Source organism: Lepisosteus platostomus, chromosome 13 (genome assembly GCF_059453375.1).
Source record: "Lepisosteus platostomus isolate fLepPlt1 chromosome 13, fLepPlt1.hap1, whole genome shotgun sequence".
Taxonomy (NCBI): Eukaryota; Metazoa; Chordata; class Actinopteri; order Semionotiformes; family Lepisosteidae; genus Lepisosteus; species Lepisosteus platostomus.
The window spans coordinates 39957113-39971660 of NC_142623.1; positions in this window are offsets into that span (position 1 = coordinate 39957113).

Below are 14548 nucleotides of genomic sequence, written 5' to 3' on the forward strand. Positions count from 1 at the left end.
GCCATATTTATATAATATATTAATGAAACTTCGGAGACATCCAATATATAGGGTATATTTTGATGAATTAGTATAACAATAGAAGAACATTGTTTGCCAGACACGTACAGTACTGTATTTGATTAAGGCACAACTGTGCTCACATTTCAAGAAAGTCAATTAATATAACTTTGGAGAAAGTTTCCTGGTTGGGTTTGAGAGTGTTTTAAATATAAGACATATTGTCCCTGAGGTTGAAATAAATTAAAAGTATTGATAACTCTCAAACCCATTAAAGGTGTTATTACCCAGGACACAAAAGTAAAAATGTCTAATAGAGTTGCCATTAATTCCAGTACTGAAGGGCATTCATAAAAGTACTCTTTATTAATTCCAAGCACAGTCATTTGGTTCCTCAGGGTATCCCTTCTCAATTAAATGTCCTCATATCCATGTTCCACCAAGCTCTTAATACTGGCTTGTATAATATCTGTTTTCATAAAATTGATGGATTAGGATTGAGTCACATTTGCTCCAATGCAATCCAATATTAAGTTAATTCAAAAGCTTGTTTTCAAATTAATTGTCTGCAGAAATTCAGCATGTGTTAGCCTCTAGTAGTACACGTCCTATTCACATTTCAATCAAGAACTCTAATGGGAATGATATAGATTTCACTATTGATTACAATTACTGACATGCTGTGCTCCACTGCAGTCAACCAAAGTATGCAAAAAGGGTGAGGTTTACATTTGTGCAACTATGGAGAAGTATACACCTATATATAGAGAGGAACAGAGTATAATATATTCTATATTCATCTTGAATCTTATAGTAAGTTGTATAAGCAAATCGAACATCTTAATAAAAATCTTTTTTTTTGACAAGATCAACTTTAAATGTTACTGGCATAATTTATTTTGTTTTGTTTTTTAAATACAGGCAGTATCTAAACTTACTGCAGCTTAATGGAAAATGATGCCAACAAATATGCCCTCAAAAAAAGCTTGGGGATATATTGCAAGAAGCATGTCAACTTCTAAAGGTTACTAATTCAATAGGACAGAAGGCAAACGCTTAGAAAATTTAAACTTTATTCAGTTCAGTGCTGCAACCATTGAATTCTTGACATATTACGTGTTAATCTTTCTATAAATATTCACTTAAAAAAGGCAAAAGGCAAAGCTTTTCTTCACTTCTTTTGGAAAAATTGGAACATTACATAATGTTTTTGTTTGGTATGAACAATATAGGAAATCTTTTCGTAAAAGTATGATTTTAAATCAAAGTCAAAATGAAATATTGCAGAAATAAAGCACTCGCTTCAGGGTCTATAAGTATAATACCGCAACAGAAGGCATATGCTCATGTTCTCTGATCTGCTACACTTTGGTGCTTTACAAAGTGGTATGTACAGCCTGTTGAAAGTACTGTAAGTGGAAGCATACACAAAGTAGCCATTACTAAACGAGGATAAGTACATTTACACATACATTTCTGAAAGAGAAGCATTTTTTTAATTTGAGTGATTTTAATAAAGAACTTTAGCTCTTCGCATGCTGAGCAGACTGACATTGCATTAGTGTCGATTAATGAATTTATAAAGTAGGAGTATTGAATTTCTAAAATATTATTTATCTCCATATGTTGCTTCGACTTTTTAAAGTAAAGTCTATGTAAGTCTGTCCTTTTTTTAACATGTAATCTTGTAATCTTTGTAAAGGGGTGTGTACTTCAGGCTACTATCAATGTGGTGTCCCTGACAGATGCAATAGAAAGAAGTAACTAAGAAGGAAGTTCCTCTAGCTGGTATTTCACCAGATAATTCAAACACCATTGCACAGAAAGGGGCTTTATTTAGGGGACAGAACTCTGCTGCAGTAAATGCAAGCCAATATGTTGGAAGTAAGACTGGTATTTGTTTAACCTACTGTTGGAGTTTAATGTACTGCCAGTAATTAAATCCTCGTGAATAAAATAAAAGAAGAAAGTGCATGCTTTGTAAACAGTTGACTATAATTTGATGTGATGTAGTGAGAGGTGACTTTGTGAGACAGCCATTACCTTGGCTCAAAACTGACGCCTAATGGTGTGACCGTGAACTAAGATGGCCGCACCTTCATTGAGAACAGCTGCAAAATGAGGCACAGCTCAGCATGGAATTAGCCACTCCTTTGGGCTAATTAAGGGGCTTATAAGAACAGATAGGAAAAGGGTTTAAGTCTGTGACCCGGCACCAGCCTGGAAGGAAAGAGAGTAAGAGGAGCAGATTTACAACAAGTAACAGACAGGGCTGGTTTTCAGGCCTATAGAGTGAGATAGGAAGGCAATTGGAAGATGCAGCTTGGGCGATATGAGGAGCATCACAGGTTCTGAGAAGATGAGCTGCACAGTAGCTCGTTTACCCTATCCCTACCCTCTTGGTCTGTGGTGAAAGAGTGAGCAGAGACTTGAAAAGACCTGCAGACAGGAGGATTAAATGCAATCTTCCCTGAGAGGGGACCAGTGAGTAGTGCCTATGTGACCATCGCAGTTCCGCGCGGGCTCGTGCCCTCACCACTCCACCCCACCGGTTCGTCTCGCAACACCTGGGTGTGAACCCCGGGTCTCTGGCTTAACGCAACAGGGAACCAGCCGAGTGAGCGAAAGGAGACCTCCCTCAGCGCAGGGAGGGCGATGACATCTCCGTGCCCAAACTAGCTCCGCTGCACCTAGGATCCCAGATAAGGCCCGAAAGAACTGGTACAGAATATTGACATTTTCCAAATTTGTAAGAGCTAATCAACTTCACTAATGGCAAACCCTGCCACCCCAGCATGGAAATGGACTTTCCAAGGTTTCCTTTATAAAAGAATAAAGTTTTCTTGGCATTAATCCCATAACTGCCTTAAAGGATACTGTAGTTAGCATCCATGGAAGGAGCGCCATGGCTCTCACTAACAAGTTCACAATCTTAAAGGTGGCTATCCTGTCCCAGGTTTCAATGTTTCTTCTTAATCCATCTGATAGCAAGTCTGCCATAACCCCAAACAGTTCTGGCAGTGCTCTTTTTATTGTATGCAGCTTCACAGGGAATCCCAATCACAGTCAGTTAATAACACTGGCTGGGCATGAACCTGCAAAGAATTGGACTGCAGGGCTCAATTGCACTCTTAACAGCGGCCTTTGTTACCGTAGTTGGGCCATTTAGGAGAACCTTTCATATTGAGTTTTAATGATAAAATCCTCAATTCTCATTACAGAACCATATCATTAAAACATATTTTAGAAAAAGAAAAGGATATCATTGTAATTAAAATTCCTATGAAAATGTTAATGTGATACGCTTAAAATGGACAAAAAAGCAATATTCACAAGCTGGCAAGAATAGTAATCAAATCTGAGAATAAAAACACAAGCACATTGCAATTTGTATATACTTTGCAAAAGGAGATGTTTGTGTGTTGTATTAAAAATTAAAGAAACTGTGCCTCATTTAAATGCTAAAGTGTTATTAAGCAGGCTATGAAACAGGTATCGTTGTTACACAGTCATTTAAAAAGACTAACATTTGTTAAATAAGGGATGGAATAAATGCTAAGTAAACAAAACACGTTTATATGAGGTACACAATTTATACTGTTGATTCTAATTATACTGTAAAAGATATGGTAGCAGGGTCAAACAAAAGGATTTTTTCATGTGTGTGTTTTGAGGGACATTTGTTGCCATGAATAAAATGTAATTAAGTGTGACAGCTATAAGAGAGTTACAGGCATTAATGTAAGCATATCGACGAATCTGACAACAATATAAGCTATATGGCGGGGAGCTGTAACATCACATACTAGGTGATGCCCCCTAATTTAGAATGTGTGTTGCATTATCCTGTGCTGAAGACTTAACCACTAGCATACAGAACCATGGCCCTCTTTAGTTATCCCGATCATCATTTTTCATAAGACTACTCCTTTTACTTTGTACACTGCTCAAAGTATGACTGTAGAGAAAATATCTAATTAGAAAGACATATTTAGAAAGAAACATTCAGATACTTCATTCCAAATAGCACCTAACAATGGCATTACAAATGAATTAGGATCCCTTGATATTTATTAATCACAACTTTGTCATGAATAATCTCTGCTGCTTCACAAGGAGGTATCATTAATATACGCAGGTAATATTGATGAGCTCTGTGGCATGATGTATTTCATTTTACAGTTTACCTACCTATAACAAAAACATACTGTTCACATAAGGAACTTTCTTAGAAAAGTGTGGCTTGTGTCTTCCAGAAAACATGTACAATACTGACTTATTACTTTTACGTTAGCTTAGACGAGCCAGTGAATAACATGCCTCTAATTCAAATGATAAATAAAAGAACTTATTTTTGTCCCAGAATTTATTATTATTTTTTTTGTATCTTCCAGTTAGGACAATGTGCGGAGTGGTGGCTCTGTGGCTAAGGATCTGCGCCTGTGACCGGAAGGTTGCCGGTTCAAATCCCGCGGCCGGCAGAGGAATCCTACTCCGTTGGGCCCCTGAGCAAGGCCCTTCACCCCAACTGCTCCAGGGGTGCCGTACAATGGCAGACCCTGCGCTCTGACCCCAAGCTTCTCTCCCTGTCTCTGTGTCTGTGTCTCCCTGGAGAAAAAGCTGGGGTATGCGAAAAGACGCATTCCTAATGCAAGAAATTGTATAGCGCTAATAAAGAAACATTACATTACATTATTATTACAATATATCTCCTCTGTGTGCATCAAGCTGTTTACTGACTACAGTATGTGGAGAGGTTACTGAGCAGAAGGTAAGGATAGTTCAGCATCAGGGACATTGATTGGAACATGACTTTTACAACAGTTTTTAATTTGTGTTTCTAATTTGGTCTGGGATTTGTTTTTCTATAAAAGTGCTATGTTCAATGTAGTAAAGTGAGAAACTGAGAACTTCATTTCACATGGAGTTAACATCATTGTTTACCTTGTTATTTTCTTGTAACCTATACAGTATGTATGTTCTTCTGAAATAGGAAACAACAAATAGCTGGAGACATTCTTTTTTCTGATCTATAAAAATAAAATATTTTAGGGCTTTCATTACAAAACACTGCAACAGGCATCTTAATCTAGACTAAGTACTGTATTCCCTTTTAAAACACGTAATAAAAACGCTTTACTCGTGCCACAAAATTATGGCAAAACTATAATTGAGGTTTCATAAAATAATCACAATATGCATGTGGTTTATGCCAGACCCAGATACCTTAATACAAAATGAACAACCACCCATATAATATTCAATAATACTGGAGTACAGAAATCTGATTCTATATTAAAAGCTGCAGGTGCATTGCTTCTGTCTACTGTTTGTATTTGTTATTTAGAGCAGGGTCATCAATGGCATCCATTAATCTAAAATACACTATTTCCATTGTTCCCCTTTTGAAAGTCTAATTGATGTCTAAAGTGAATGTTTAGTGCTGCATAGCCGGAGATATACACTGAATTCTGGTTCAGACTTCTACTATTAGTATTGTTTCTGACATGGGAAGAACATTATGCAGTTTACTGGAACTGACTCAACTGATTTGTCTTTAGGCTGATGCATTTTAAAATCAACCCAAAAGATTCAATAAATATAGCTGTATTAAAGCTGTAATGATTAGTCATGTATAAGTTTCATTCTATACACTAAAATAAACTATGGTCATAAGAAGGGATGGAACTTATTAATTTAAACATCTGTTGTGGTACTTTGGCAAGTAATTTCCAAAGGGGAGATTTAATAATAAATTGCCAAAGGACTAGTGGTTAGTTTCATGTTTATATTGGCTGCTATGTTATTCCACCAGGTGTGTTGTCGGGCAGAAACAAAAGTGCTTCTGGAGCAATGTCCCGGTTTGTTTCACCAGCACAACAACCTGGCCCTAGCAATGAATGAGGAAGGCAGGAAGATGAAACTCCCTCCCTTCTCTTTTTCTCAGAAAATCTGATAAGGAGCTGGAAATTCCACTCTGCATTTCTCTTCCCAGTTAAAATTAGACTATTAGGCAAAAAATACTAAGACATTTGTGATAACTAAGTTTGAGTAACTGCATTTGTATTTCTGTAACGAGGTTCAAAATGAACTAGAAGTTTTACTGGCATGCACACCGTCTGCTCCTTCAACACCACGGAAAACAGTGGAGAAAACACTGCAGAAATACCAAAGCAATTCTTCTCAGTGATTGTAGGTCAAAAAGGGTAAAAAAAGGGAAGCTTGCGTTAGTCCAAAAAAAATAGTGAAGCACAACTGGAAACTCATGGGAACATTAAGGGGGTTGGAAAAGCCATCAGCAGCTGCTTCAGTCCCCTGATAAGAGCCAGAGACAAGGAAATGCAGGGTTGATAATTGATTCACGATTGGAGGGACAGCATTGGCATGACCTCACTGGGTGAGAGGCTGCAGGTCAGTTAGATCATCAGGTACCTGCTCCTGATTTGGTCTTCACATAATTGGAAGAAGTTAGTGAGGATATAAGACGCCCTTTCGTTTCTCATCCTATGAACCAGTCCTTGACGGAGAAGTCAGTGTCTCCTTGTTGCAGCAATCAGAACAGCCTTGAAGAGAGGACAGTGTTTTTAATTCAGGTGGGTAGCTGCATCAGCATGCGTAGGCTGCAAAGGAACAAGTAATAGGTTTATTTCTTGCTGAAAAAAAGAAGAAAGAAAACACAACGTTTCGGCCGTGGAGCCTTCTTCAGGTGTGCTTTTTTTTTTCTTTTTTTTTAGGTAAGGTAGCGGGAGAACAAAGGCTGGGAGGGAGGAGGGGTGAGAGGCGGGAGCAGGGGACAGCACACCGAAGAAGGCTCCACGGCCGAAACGTTGTGTTTTCTTTCTTCTTTTTTTCAGCATGGAATAAACCTATTACTTGTTCCAGTGTTTTTAATAGTGTGCTGACTGCAACAACCTAAGACATGTTTTGCAAACTTTCTTTTTAATCAAGTGAAATTTTAAGGATAGCAATTGCTGCCAGCTTTAGTGCATCTTATTTTAAAACAAGAAAAATGTAGTTTATTTGCATAAACCACACCCTGTTTTCTGACAATGTTAACCAGCGATTTCTAACTTTTTTAATTTTGCACTTTTAACAATATATCTCATCATTGTTTGCTTTTTAAAACTGAATCTGTACCTTCACATTAACAGTGCAGTGCCTGACAGAACTTTTCATTGATTGGCGATTTGTATCTATGCAATGGTTTGCCATTGATGCTTGTTTTATTTTAGAGGTTGCGTGGGGATCACAGTTCATATCCTTTCAAATAATGTCTTACCTCCCTCACAACCTCTAACCCCAAAAAGCCAATATTTTATAATGGTATTAAAAGACTGTTTGATTTTTGTTGGCTTGTTTATTCCAAATCAATAAATAACAGTTTGCCCCTTATTGATATTCTTGTGTTAGGCAAGGCTTCAGAACATGTGTCTTTGATCTGGGGAAGTCAAAGAACACAACAAACAGTATCCTTTAAGGTAAACTGTTAAGAAATGGAACAGATGTGAGAAGAGATTAAATGAAAATAATGATGCTATTGGCTATATTGGATATTACCTCGGCAGTGGTAACAGGTGTTTTAAGATTAGTGAAAGAATAAAGCAGATTGATGCTGACAAATTTTGCAAGAAACTGTTGCGTGTCAGAATAAAAGCTGCTAAATGGGAGCACTGCTATGGATTGATTGTTTTATTCTGTGCTAAATGTCTCTCCAAAATGGAAGGCTGTATTTTTAATGTTGCCTGAACTGCATGACCAAGTACATTTATGACAAAGAATAAATAATGTTGTTTAGGGAATGTGAGACAGAACTACAGACATGGCAATAGGATTGACACCAGGCTCTCAGGAAAGAAACAGATAAAATACATCATGTGGTTTATATAAAACAACAACTGCTTCCAGCCACCCTTTAGAATTTTGACAGACAAACCCTACACCATAAGAATCCAAGAAAGAGTTGACAGAGATGTGGAAGAAAAAAACACAAATGTCTAAAAATTTAAGTCGCAAAGCTGATGTGTACAGTCACCTATATATGCCTATAAAGTGATTTAGAAGAATCAGTAATCTTGTTATTATTGACCTAAAATCACTTCTATATTTTTAAATATTTTTAGTCTTGCACAATGTTAAGGAGTTACAAGTTTTCCATGCAACCCATTATATCATTGCGTAAAATGTTCTGGCATTTTGTTATTTTTGCTTTTTATAGTTGGTTATTTCAATTTGTATAATTTGTTCTCTTAAAAAACTTAACATACAGTATACTGCAGGTTATAGATAAGAGGAGGCTATTTGACTCCAGGATGTTTGTTTGATTGCTAAGTAGTCCACTAAGAACCCTGACCTAAATCAGGAAGAGCAGTGGACCTAATACAGATCCCTGTGGCACTCTTCATTACATCATTCCAGTTTGAGCTTTTATTTACTTGAAATACACCATATCATGCTCCACTGCTGTTACTTGCTCAAAGAACTTCAATGTTAATTCAGTAAAATATTTTTTTTCTAAATCTATGTTGAATCCAAATCTAGGTTAGTTCTCTTTATTATTTCCATAAGTAAGACTTGTTTGTCTATGCTGTACCTATGTACCTGTATAGGCACCACATTGCAGTTTTCCAGTCAGTGAATATTGCAGAAAGTTTGGGAAAAGTTTTGTTGATGACCAGTATGTATAATGTACAGTATATTTTTTTCGTTCAAAAGTACATTATGTACAGTAAAGCACTTGTCACTCTTTCACTGAGTAATAGTATCCAACAGCCACCACTGCTCTTTTCTCTTATGTTTTGGGCTTCACTGATACAGTTTTATTGGTGTTTGAACTTCAGTATTTATGATGGTAATACCCCAGAAGTTACTTTACACTTCCAGGTCTTGACTGTCTGTGTCCAGGTCTCAGACTGGAGCAAACTTGTTTGGAAATGTGATGCCAGGTGGCAGTGTAACAATACAATACTGTACTTCCCATCCTTTCACAGTTTGAAATGAGCTCCTCCAGACTTGTTTCTGTTTTTATGCATTGATGATGATTTGGGATGCCTATCTCCGTGACTATAGGATATGACTATTCTAAGGGTTCTCTAGGAGCAGGTCCTTTTCCAGTTCATTCACTTTTTCAAGCAGGATTTTGTAGCAGGTTTCACAGATATAGCCTGGCTAGTTGGCCTGGATGTTATGTTGTAAATCACAGGTCTGAAGATGACTTTAATGATGTTTTATAGAAATTTATAAGATTTTGTGTAGCAGCAGGAAAAGAGCACATCTCTTTCCTGCTGCTATTTGTATGAACTCATCCCAGCTGCCTACAATTTACATCTAATCAACTTTGACATTTAGCTCACAATGGCATCAAATAGCTAGTAGAGCTGCTTCACCTGGCCTCCAGATTTGATCACTAATGCCTACAGTACATTTTATCAAATAACATGGGGGGAGTTATGTGTTGAGAATTCAGAAGTGAAATTAGATAGCATTCGTGAAGTATTTCCCCATCTCTGCAGTTTCTAGATCAGTCACATACCTGTAACTAGTGTTAATGTTGAATTGAGTGTGAATAGCACATTAAAGTAATCTTAATACACCTGTAATTGTATTCTCACACATCCAAGAACTATTATGCGTTTACAGTAAATTTTAACAGTGAAGGTTTGCCCTAAAGAAAAAGGAGAAATGTAACCTTAGAAAGCAGAATATATACAGACAAGAGCTGCTTCCTGGCTTTTAAATGTCGCCCTACTAATTTTATTCTTCTAATTGGTCAAGTAACTTAGAGTAGCAAGTTCCAAACCGTTTTCTGGACATGAAAAGTTCAAAGAACTACTACAGTTTTGTCTGAACCTTCTGTTATATCTCAACATGCATATACAGTATATATACGTACACTGTATAAATCATAATTTGCTATGTTACCATTGGAAAGAAAATCTAAAAACATTTTAGCTCTGTCTTAGTGTATTTTAGCAACATCAACAAGGTGTTTCACTCTTATTAGAGCTCATCAATGTGAAGCTATAGCTGTGCCTTCACTAGTGAAATTGGTTTAATGTTGTCTTGGTAAACAATTTTCACCTTGAATGGTCTATTTTTGTTTGCTTTTGGATGTCATAAATTCATATTGATTCATATTGATTCATAAATAATGTTTCTATATATACGCATCTATAAACTGTATATAAATGGATTGATTAGTTTGTAATTCAGCACACTTTTGTTTTCTTTTTTGAATGTACATTTCATCAGCTGTGGCTAACCTAACAAACCATGACCAGCTTCATAAGCTGTTACAGCACCAGGTGCAAAGTGTGCTTTATAGTGAGACATTTGGTAATTTTCACTTGCAACTACATCTCATATATATTTTTAAAACGAATGTTATTTAAACCATATAAATTGTGCAAATGGTCCTATCATCTAGAATATTACCCTGGATAAGGGTATCTGTTAAGCAACTACAGAAAATGCAAATATTAATTAGACATAATCCCATGTTACCACTGAAATTTGAAGTACTTGATAATTGAACATTATGTACTGTATATCAAAAGTGACTAATTATAAACAGCTCACACTCTTTGTATTGTTTATGTGTGTATTTATTAGGCACCATCACTGTCTACCTTTCTGTACTGGCAACTAATTTAGAATCTATGTACAATACCACTCTCTTCATCACTGTCTCTATTTCAATCCCATATTTGTACTTTCTCTTTACGGCCTCTTGCCTGCTCCTTTAATATTCTGCTGTTTGCTTTGTTGATTCACTATGTCACCCTCTAAATACTATTCTAAACAAAATACCTCAACATATCAGAAAAGGCTACACCATCACCATCCACCATCCTCCGAATAACTAATTTGTGTTTGCCTGACAAGTATCCAATGTCCAGAGTGACTTACACTCACTTCCTGTATATTATACAGCTATAATATACTATAATAATGTATATAATATATATATAATAATATAATGGGTATTTTGCTAGAACACTATGATGAAGCACCTTGCTCAAGGGTACAGCAGCAGTGTCTCACCTGGGATTTGAACCCATTGCCTTTCAGTTACAAGTTCAGAACCTTACATAATAGCACTAGTTCACACTGCTGCCCCATCCATTACCTACCCTACACCCACCTGTTCAGCCCATGGGTGCAAGTCTCTCTACAGTACATTGTGTTGGAGGATCTTTGCACATTAACCTCCTTTACTTTAAGAAAGATTCAAATGTGAGGGTAAATTTGGATGAACTCTGGTTTAAAAAAAACCCTTGTCCACTCTGCATCCTACTGGCCTTTCTGTTTCCCCCTTAGACTTAACCTTATCTCTTTCTCAACCGGAACTGAAGTACGGGTGCTGAGCCTTTTCAGTCACCCAATAATATGTCAACACTGAAAATAACTTAGCCCCTTTGAACGGCCACAAGACTGAATCTTTTAAGACACTGCAGTTGTCTCACTCTCTCTCCTCACTTTTATGACACTTGTTTAATCCCGAAACTTTAGCAGTCTATTCTCATCTCAGGACTGGATCCAAACCCTCTGATAAACGTGTGTAAAATGTGAGACCATTTGAATTGCGTCCCTTAGCCACTCTCTAGTATTGTAACCAACACACTACTACACTACTACAACTACACTACTACAACTAGATAAGGCAGCTCCATTACAATGTAACAATCCACCCCCACTTGCTAGCACTAATCTGCCTTCACCACTACAGTGCTACTGTAGGCTGTTTAATTTTTTATTCTGCTGTATTTTACATTTGTTGTGATCCTCTTCCTACATGCAGTAACTAATAGGATATTTAAAAAATCTTTTTCTTACAGTATACCACTGTACTGCTCTTACACTATAATATTTTTATAGCTTAAACAATTGCAGTTTAAATGTTAACTGAATGAACCGATTAATATTAGTTACCTTAACAAATTGTTTAAATGCTTTCCTTTCCTACTGTATACTGTATGTTTCACTTGCATACATATATTTATGTAATTTTAAATTTTGAAATCACATCAATGTCAGTATATTTTTAATTATACTGTATATGTGACTGCGGTGATAGTTCCTGCACAGTAATGGTTAGGTTTATTACCATGCAGGTTGGACTGGTTGGGTGACATGCTGTAAATATTTCCAAAACTAAATGATAAGTAATTGTATTTATTAATGCATTCTGTTTATATAATTAGGTAATCTCTTGACATACAAGTAAATCAAAGATATGGTGCCATGAAATAAAGTACAATCCTGTCAGCTCCCCTTGTTAAAGATTTATCTGATTTTGCCAAAATATGACGGTGATGTGGAAGTGCTGTTATTAATCATGTGAGAGTTATAAAACTCTAATTGTGTCGTGGCTTGGCTGCAAAAATGCTTCTATTGAAGGGGGATTCTGTTGTGTCAAAAAAACAGCAGCATAAATTAGATCAGTGTCAAAGTTGGTACACTGTGTTATTTATTGCTTTGCACAACGCAAGAGCAATATAAGGCAATTGTTTTTTAGCAGCCATATACAGTATTTGCTTTGTCATCATCCTAAGTGATAAATTTTTAAAATGTCATTTTCCAGAACTGTGCACAAAGTCATATTTTCCCATATACTGATTGTAAAGTGAAATACCTTGTGAAGTTGTAGATGGGTGCTTTATAAAGTACATTTCTCATTCTTATATGGCCACGTGAAAAGCTTCAGTTTCCTCCCACGGTCAGTAATACGCTGTTTAAGTCGGAGGGTGACTCTAAGTTGTCCCTGGGTGTGTGTCCCCTGAGACTGACTGGTGTCCATTCCTGGATGGTTTCTGCTCTGCACCCAGAGCCTGCAAAGTTAGGGTCTTGCTTACTTACACCTTGTACTGGAATAAGCAGTTATATTATAGAAAATGGAAAATATGTACACTGTAAGTATTGAAATCGTTTTATGTTAAAGCGCGCGTTTTATTCATTTTGCTTCCAAAAGTAAATCTGTGGGATCAAATTGGATCCTTCCACACATAGGCTGTAAGGAGAAAAAAAAATCTTTTGTTAAACTGTAATCATTACATATGTTTTACATATACAAAACTTATCCCTGGTATTCACAAACTGCACACACCAGAAAATGAAGGGGAGTTTGTACCAGTTTTACCGTAGCTGAATTTTGAAGTAGAGTTAAACTCCTAAAATACACCAGTATTACTTATTAACATTGTAGATTTCTAATATTTTTGTGTGTTTTTCTACGGAAAAATAAAATACTGTAGATAACTCCTGAACATATGAGCTTTTCTGTTTATCTGTAATTTACTTCCTGAAGAACATTTGGTTTAATAATGTGTGACACTATCAATATGCTGTACTTTGGTTTCACAGTCCAGATGGACAATTTAAATTTCTTTACTTATTTCTTTGGTTATTTTCATTTCTGCATCTGATAATTTTGTGCATCTTTAGACAAACACTTTCTGGTCAGGTTGCTTTTGCTTTGGCTTTTAACTCGGTGACAGCAGATGCCAGAGTTAAGTATATACAACGTCAAAACCAAATTATTTTCTCCTTCTAAGAAGTAGAAACAGTGTTGTAAAATGCTGCAGTAAAAATCTCTCACTCCTCTTTTTTTAATAAGTTCACTGAAGCTTTGGAAGCTTCGCTCAGATCTGACAGAGTAAAAGAATTTGTGTAAGCTAAGAATTGTAAGGTCCGGTGATCCCTTTGAATTTGCTGATAAAACAAAATTAAACTTTCCCACATGTGAAGAGAAATTTTATGTCTAGGCACAGCTATGAGAGCAGTATTCCTTGGTGCATGAAAATGATTGTATGGGGTGAGGATGATTAAACTTTTTTCTCCTTTTTTTAGAGTCTTAAAAGATTTGTGAAGAGCATTCTCTGTGTTCTCCTACGATCAGCGGGCTTAATTTATGCAAGGCCTTATTTTCTCATGAATTGCAGAAAAACAGCTTACTTGAAGAGGTAGTGAACTGAAACTGTACAAATCTTCTGCCAGAGGCAGAACTTCTAAAGAAGACACGGGCTGATAACACAGTTCTCTAGTGACTGTGTGCGAGAACGTATAAAACAATAACTTCTAAAAAGTCCTAATAGTTCAACAGGTCAAAAATTAGCAGCAAGACCCATTTTTCTCATTCTTTGGTAACAAAAAGTCGCTTTTTCTTTCATTTTATGCAAAACAGTAAGATTATAATGTCTGCCGAACCTCTCTAAACAAAACAACCTGGTTTGTATCCAACTGATATGACGAGTGCTTTGAGACTCAATATACATCACATTCAAATTAATGAAAATTTCAATTTGAAATCTTCCGCTGCTATTTAAGAGATAAGTAAAGTGAAAATCACACACACACAGGAGCCTAGCCTAAAATGATATTCTCTGATTCCCCCTGCATGAACTTAAAGATAAATTCATAAGATGCATCATTTTACCAGGGCTCAAGAGATTAATATAGAGCTGGTGAAAGCCTGCCATATTCTCCTGAAGTTCCCAATTAAGATGTGGAACCAGCAGTTTCACATAAAACCCCAATTAAACATTTAATTTGA